Source organism: Marmota marmota, unplaced genomic scaffold (assembly GCF_001458135.2).
Source record: "Marmota marmota marmota unplaced genomic scaffold, marMar, whole genome shotgun sequence".
NCBI classification, from domain to species: domain Eukaryota; kingdom Metazoa; phylum Chordata; class Mammalia; order Rodentia; family Sciuridae; genus Marmota; species Marmota marmota.
This window is the reverse complement of record NW_026000242.1, coordinates 15,979,021-15,985,684: the sequence shown is the minus strand read 5'-3', so window position 1 is coordinate 15,985,684 and position 6,664 is coordinate 15,979,021. Positions and strand designations below refer to the sequence as shown.

General features: G+C 43.2%; 1 protein-coding gene across 4 annotated transcripts in view; it reads left to right on the top strand.

Annotated features, from left to right (window-relative positions):
- The first annotated feature begins 3,604 nt into the window (after nt 1-3,604).
- The window catches only part of Elmod1 (ELMO domain containing 1), a 69,500-nt gene continuing 66,440 nt past the window's right edge, over nt 3,605-6,664 (top strand). Inside the window, exon 1 of one of the 4 annotated variants that reach the window (XM_048795595.1) lies at nt 3,605-3,934. The gene's annotated coding sequence lies outside the window, so the exon portion shown is untranslated. Of the gene's footprint in view, nt 3,935-4,176; nt 4,507-6,664 lie in introns of those variants that run through there. The other 3 variants (XM_015490055.2, XM_048795598.1, XM_048795592.1) reach the window with 3 other exon arrangements.

Sequence of the window (6,664 nt, the reverse complement as noted above, 5' to 3'; positions counted from 1 at the left end):
AACTTGTGATCTTCCTGCCTCAGCTCCTGAGCTGCTGGGATTACAGGAGTGCAACACCATGCCCAGCTGATTAGTTTTGTATATTTTCGACCACATCTGGTTTCTTTATTTTCAAGAGATACATTTTTTATTTGTTGGTCATGCCAAATATTTTGTGGGAATTTTGCACTGTCCCCAAAGTTTATCTTGGCATCAAAACATTCCAGAGTTTCACCAAAGGATTTCACGTCAACACTGCATTATTTTCAGGAAGAAATAATACAGCTCCTTAATCTGATTTGTAGCCTGATTTTCATAGATTTACAGAAGCCTAAATTTTCTCCCATATGCTAGACTTGGCTAAACTTTATGCCTTAAAAATGTAAATTTCCTCCTTAAAAATAAATTCTGATATAGGAGCTGCCACCTATAAATATCAATGCCTTTCTCAGTAGCTTCCCATTAGTAAAGGCCAATAAAGGATTGGTCCATTATGATTTCTAAACAGGAACATTATACACAGTGTCAGTACTTTACAAAGTATTTAAAGTTTTATCCCATTCTTTGACATCAGTTTCTTTCTTTTATATTCTTGCAAGATCAGTTATTTCTTCAAGGTGAATTATGCTCCCTTAAACTTACCTGGCAGGAGTAGAGACTTGTACACCAACATTCAACTGAGTTTAAAAACTAAGGTCTTTGTTATGGGGGAATGATATCTTAAACAAAGATCACACACAAAAGAGTCTAGATGATTGAGATGAGAAGATAAGGGAGTTTAATATGAATTTAATTCTACGTTAGAAACAAACCTTAAGAAAAATCTCACACTTGGAGAGAGAGAGAGAGAGAGAGAGAGAGAGAGAGAGAGAGAGATATGCAACTTTCCAAATATGAATACCTCAGACAGTGTCTTACCCATTTTGTATTTCCAACGTCTAGCCATCTAGCATGGCATATATACTTGGGGATATATGATTAAATGAATTGCATTTTGGACCAGTCCTTGGGCCACTGGAAAAGCCTATCTCTAGATCACATTTTAAGAACTACTGCCACAGCAGCATGTCTAAGAGTCAGCTTATTTGGTTTAAATTGCTCTCTAATGTGATGATTAACTCGCATGTAAACCCAGTCACAATTTTATCACTATAGCTTAATTAATAGGCATGTTGAGTCCAACTGCCACTTCAGTTTTGTACCCAGAACTCCATAGGTCTATAAAATTCATTCTATTGGAAGACAGAGAGGTTTATATCAATTTCTAAACTTGACACAATTAAATAAAATTAGACAAGGCTCAATACTTTTTAAATCCAGAGGCTTTCTTTCTAGATTTGTTATCAAACAAATGCATCAAAGAATAGTCTCCTACTACAAATTCCCCAAGTCACAATGCTTAGGATCAGAGCTAGACTGAAAATAAAAATGGGCCACGACTTCTACCCCACCCACAAAATGATTCAAACAGGAAATTCCTACTTGCCGGTTGCACAATCTAACTTGCTAAAGAAATAAATCTCTGGGTGGACAAATTTTTATTCAAATACATTCCTCAGGATGATGTTCAATAAGAGATCTCCTGAACAAAGAATTATATCCACCTGCCTGGAAAAGACTCAACCTCTGTGTCACTTGTAATGAGCCAATGTTAAGTCAAAGTGGATGACACAGCCCAGCACCTCCTAAGTCTTCCCCTTCCTCTTCCGCTTTCCTGATTTAACTTTGGGCACAACATCTTCCTCTATGGATTCTTTACTTTTTACTTGCAAATGCTAGATCACATAATCTCAATTTCTACAATTACCATCTCTGTTGTTGTGAGTTAATCTGCTAAATAAGATTTTTTTTATACAAAAATAATTCAGCATCCAGAAGTAAAGAAACATACGGATTTGTGACTAGAAGGAAATTAACAGACCAAGAAAAGGAAAAAAAAATAGAGCCCAATGCTAGTGAATTAATTCTAGAGTTAACATAAAGACAAATCAGAAAAGAACTATGGTCTGAGGAAGCAAATAGAGTTGAGGACATGCATACATGCTGATCATCTTCTAAGTTCTGTAATACAAAGATGAATGAGACCTTGGCCTGGAGTTGCTCACTTGTAACAATGGCAAGGTAATCACTAGTTGCTATGGAGTACATGTAGACAGATATGCTTTGGATAAGTTGGTTCTAAGTGGTGCCAAGTCTGCCTCACTGTCAGACAATAAGAGGATCAGAGAGAAAAACTTAAGTTATTCAAACAGTAGGTAGATATATGATAGAGGGAATAACTATGGACAAAAATAGAGGCTAAAGGTGGGTAAAGGTAAGGAACTACAAGTGGTATAAGATCCTGGAAGAGATGATTAGGATATGAGTCCAGCAATCCAGGTTGACACTGGCAATTACAGAAATGCTGTCCTTGGGTATAGAGAAAGGAAATATTTTAGTATGGAGATTAAACTTTTTGTCCCTCCCCCATCACTTTCCATTCACTGTGTGGGATGGTAGGTAAACATTCACCATTTAAGGACCTCACTAAACCAAACTTTCATAAAAACAGAATAGTGGAAGTAGAACCCACAAACTTTTATTCAGTGAACATCTACTATGTGACAGGGGCTTTTTCTACCAGAACTGATTACTGTGGCTTTCTGGCAGCCTGCTGCCTGGGGTAATTCTCCACACAGCTCAGAGAGGTAGCTATTACCACCTTCCATTTCACGATGAGGAGGCAGAAGTGCAGAATGGCTAAATAACCAAATAATTTGCTTGAGGGTGAAAAATAAGACTGAAATCAACTTTAACTTTAAAGCTCATCCTCTTTGCCCAACCCAATGCTGTCTCATGAAACACGAAATACAGTCCCCAAGAAAGGTAGGTCAAGTTTCCTAGTGTGTGTGTGTATATATATGTGTGTGTGTGTGTGTGTGTGTGTGCGCGCGCGCGCGTGCAAGTGTGCACACACGAGCATGCGGGTGGGGTTGGAGGAAGTGGGTTCTAGGGCCAACCTACTGCCCTGCGAAACGATGTTCCCCAAATAGCCCCAGACCACTGTGCCTATAATTCATTCCATTATAATTAACAGCGGGGTTAAGGTATTGTTTCACAAGCCCTGGTTGAAACGCAGATATGGACCTGGGAAGACAGACACGATCTCTCTTTAATTACTCCTAATTAAAGAGCTGGCTCTTTGACAACTTGACCTGACAGGTCCAGGAGTCAGGAAAAGGCGGGGGAAGTTGTCTGAAGTCTCCTGTCACAGGAAAACAGATGAGGATTGGGTATCTGGATGGGGAAGTGCCTCGCGCTCCATGGGATGTCGGAGGTTGAAGCTAAACTAAAAACAAACTTTGACTTCTGGACAATTCTCTAGAAAGCGGGTAGGGAAAACACCTTGCGCTGAACTGCTCGAAATTCCCATTGACAAGTCTCCCTGGGTTCACCCATCTTCCAGTCGTGGACGCCTCCACTCAACTACCCAGGCGCAATTAAACTGGGTCACTGCAACCAATACCATGCCAATGGGTCCACAGAAGTCAGGTCCGCAGATTTAACCCTTTCCCTCAAGACTCTGATTCTGGGGGCCACGCTCTTTCCCCCTGCACCGCGCCCGCGCCCGGGGCTCCCGGACTGAGCATGCTCAGTCGCCGCCCGCTTGGTGCTCCCAGGGAAACCTCTGCACGCCCTCCCCATCTGCTCCTGGTCGCCTCCTCGGAGCCGGCCGCCCAAGGTGCATCCCGACTTGCTCAGCTCCACGCGACCCAGATTCCTGCCCCGCCCCCGCCCCTCCCGCGCCCGCAGCCAGTGCGGCAGCCGCGGCAGCCTCTGTCCAGCTTCGGCGCCAGAGACCAACCGCGTCGATTAGGGCCGCGAAGCGCGCCGCCCGAACGCTGGAAGAAGCAGAGATGGAGACCGCCCTGCTGAGCGCTGGGAGCTGCTGAGCCTTTTACTGTCAAAAGCTCAGGTGAGTAGTGGCCCCAGAAGATCCACGGGGCAAGGTTAATGCCCTTGAAGAGGAGAGAGGTGGCTGCGAGGACGTCAGGCATAGTGCGAGCTGCGCTGAGGCGCAGCAGAAATTCTAAGGGTTGGAGGCAGAGAGGGGACCTAGATGAAAGTGCACACTGCTTCGGTGCAGGAGCTCTGGGGTCACCCGGGATCATAATCCTCTTCCCCATCCTGCCCCCTGAGATTTACACCAGCCGCGCCGCAGGTCAGCGCAGAGGCTGTTTGCATCTCGGCCTGGGCGCAGGTCGCCTAGCGACTGAACGCCACCGGAATCGGGTGGGAGGGATCCAAAGCAGAGGCCAAAATGGGAAGCCGGGACAAAGGGCTGCCTGGGTGGGACGAGTGGCCGGTCCGGATCCCGAGGAACCCTCTTCCCTGTGGGCTTGGTCACTAAAGGCTGGGCAAGGCAGATGAGTGGAGTCGCCGGGCTAGGGTCGTTGGCGCTTCCACCTGGAGGAGCTGATGAGGGGCTGGCGCCTCCTCCAACTGCTGGGAAACTCTGCACTTAAAACAGCTCTCTTTCCAGAGCAGGTAGGATTAAACAGGCGAGTGGGGGACAGAGCTGTTAAAACCCGAAGAGTGGAGTGTAGCCGTGGGTCTTGCTGTGTTTCCAAGTGCGTTTTCCAAGTGTGGGCACTGGCTGCTCCGGCTCACGGTGTTTCAGCTCACCCTCTAAGTGGCGAGTCCGGTAACACGCCTTATGAATATTTCAGAAACGACCTTACGATCTCACTTGCTTCAGATCAAGTTTAATGAGTATGTTTGTCAGCCTTTTTGCTCTGCACAGGCAGGTGGAAGCCCCAAACCAGTGCCGTGAGCCTTCTAAATTTTATCGCTTTCCCTCATCAAGGAGGAAAAAGATGTCACTAACACCCAGTGAGCTCTAGATTGGTACCATAAATTGAACCTGTCATTTGGAAAGACCAATTGTGGGCAGACTTCCAGGCATTGTTCTGCATCTCTGCAGTGTGTGCAGTATTGTGTCCGTCACTTGACAACCGTCCTTTACTGGTGCTGCCATTATGGTGGAAAGAAGGTAGTGTGCTGGTATTGGGATAAACATCTTAATTCATTATCATCCTACAACACCATGTAGTTACAGCAGACTTAGTCATTCTCTCTCTAGAAGTTTTCTCTGAGGACAGTCTAGTTGAAATTTTGGCAAAGGCACACTCTTGTACATCCCTCTACATTGGGAGATATCTCTCTCTCTCCTTAATCTCTTTGATGGGAATAAAAAATGGATGCCTTCTCTGTAGGACAACACTGTCAAGAACACTGAGAAAAGAACCCATTACTGTAGGGAACTTCAGGATAGAAACAGGTTCAGTCATTTTCCCCTACACTTTAGAATATAACTTCCATTGCACCATTACCCTTAATCAGAAAACAGGCACACAGACACACAGTCAGTACTCTAAAATGGTACTCCTTGCTACCCCTGTCCACTTAATATTCTTAAAGATCCATGAGGATTTCCTCTGTTAACTAAAATATCACACCTCCCAGGACAGGATGATCAAAGAAGAACTCTTTTTCTCTTGCCAGCCCAACATAGTGAGGCTGAAGCTCTCCCATTTACAGATGTTTTACATTTAGGGAGAGCTCTCCCAACAAAGACCTACTGCAGTTACATCACTGGCTCCACCTCCGCCTGCCAGACTGTTTCTCCCAGTCTGTTAGTGAGAACAGTATGTATTGCTGTGCTTGATTAATAAAGAAAAGAAATCCCAGAATGAGAGCTTTAGATACATTTCTTATTGTATATTGCTGATTTACTTGAAAATAGGACATTTTCAAAAATTGTTATTAATACATATAGCCAGGACTTAACTTAGGTTAGTAATAACTTTTATTAATATTAGCTTTTCAAGGATTTTGAGCCAACATCATAGTATTCTTTGTATAAAATAATTGATAGATGGTATTAAAAAGGAATCAATGACATTAACACAGTAAGTGAAAATCTTACATAATAAGCAGCATTTCCTAAAGTGTATTACTGAGCTACTCAGATATAAACACAGCTGCATTAATATACATAAAATCTAGCTATCTGAGAAGTTTGAAGAGCTCAGATACAAATTTCTAGGTGTCTTAAGGAAGCAATCCCTGAGTCCTTTGAGAATTTTTAAACAGTTACTAGTAGGGGTTCCAGATTTAACAAATAAAAAAATCTACCCTGCCCAGTTAAATTTGAACTTCAAATCAGTGAATACTGTTTTAGTTTAAATATATTTCATACAATATTTGGGATATATTTATGCAAAAAAATAGTTGTTTATGTGAAATTCAGTTTGCACAGGACAGCCTGTATTTTTTTCCTAGCAACTCTAGTTAATGGAAATGTTTTATTCCTCCTTTTTGGGTCACTTATGGGTTGAAAAAAATAAAGTAGAGCAGAAATCATATGCTGTTCTGTAGACAATCTGGGACAAGCTCAGTGCTGGTTTAAGCTATTGAAAATAACCCATGCTTAAAAATGAGTAGTTTCATTCCATATATATTTGCTGAATACCTCTGTTTGCTAGGCTTTGTGGGAGGTGCCAAGGATGCAAAGTTGAGAAGTGGGGTGGGAAAGGGATTTGCAACATAAGATGGGGGATTTGCTATGCTAAAAGCAGGAGGTAAGAGGAAGGGAGTCTGCTGTAGGAGCCTGAGAGAGACACTGAATTCTGCTGGACAGCTC